Source organism: Arachis duranensis, chromosome 2 (genome assembly GCF_000817695.3).
Source record: "Arachis duranensis cultivar V14167 chromosome 2, aradu.V14167.gnm2.J7QH, whole genome shotgun sequence".
Classification (NCBI taxonomy): Eukaryota; Viridiplantae; Streptophyta; class Magnoliopsida; order Fabales; family Fabaceae; genus Arachis; species Arachis duranensis.
Window position 1 is genome coordinate 67,446,081 of NC_029773.3, and position 712 is coordinate 67,446,792.

At 34.8% G+C, this 712-nt stretch overlaps 1 long non-coding RNA gene across 2 annotated transcripts in view; it reads left to right on the forward strand.

Moving 5' to 3' along the window:
• The first annotated feature begins 3 nt into the window (after positions 1–3).
• The window catches only part of LOC127744771 (uncharacterized), a 2,072-nt gene continuing 1,363 nt past the window's right edge, over positions 4–712 (forward strand). The window contains exon 1 of one of the 2 annotated variants that reach the window (XR_008005826.1): positions 4–78. This is a non-coding gene — a long non-coding RNA (uncharacterized LOC127744771). Of the gene's footprint in view, positions 79–267; positions 308–712 lie in introns of those variants that run through there. The other variant, XR_008005827.1, reaches the window with a different exon arrangement.

Genomic DNA, 712 nt, shown 5'->3' on the forward strand with positions numbered 1-712 from the left:
AGAGAGAGTTTAATTAATTTTGGTCTTGTGGACAACAAGTGGCTTTCAGGTAGTGTTGGGTTAAAATCTGCAGCAGGGGTGTAAATCTAATTTTTTATCGGGTGTATTTATAGTATGTGTTTGGGTGTATTATGCAGATCTCTATGCAGACCGTCATATATGGGTTCCAATCTATCTGGATCACCACTTCATATTATAGTACCTGTAAATCAGACATTTTAAATACACCAGAGAGAGTTTAATTAATTTTGGTCTTGTGAACAACAAGTGGCTTTCAGGTAGTGTTGGGTTAAAATCTGCAGCAGGGGTGTAAATTTAATTTTTTATCGGGTGTATTTATAGTATGTGTTTGGGTGTATTATGCAGATCTCTATGCAGACCGTCATATATGGGTTCCAATCTATCTGGATCACCACTTCATATTAAAGTACCTGTAAATCAGACATTTTGAATACACCAGAGAGAGTTTAATTAATTTTAGTCTTGTGGACAACAAGTGGCTTTCAGGTAGTGTTGGGTTAAAATCTACAGCAGGGGTGTAAATTTAATTTTTCATCGGGTGTATTTATAGAAGGTGTAAATTTAATTTTTTATTGGGTGTATTTATAGTCTGTATTTGGGTGTATTATGCAGACCGTCATATATGGGTTCCAATCTATCTGGATCACCACTTCATATTATAGTACCTGTAAATCAGAAATTTTGAATACAC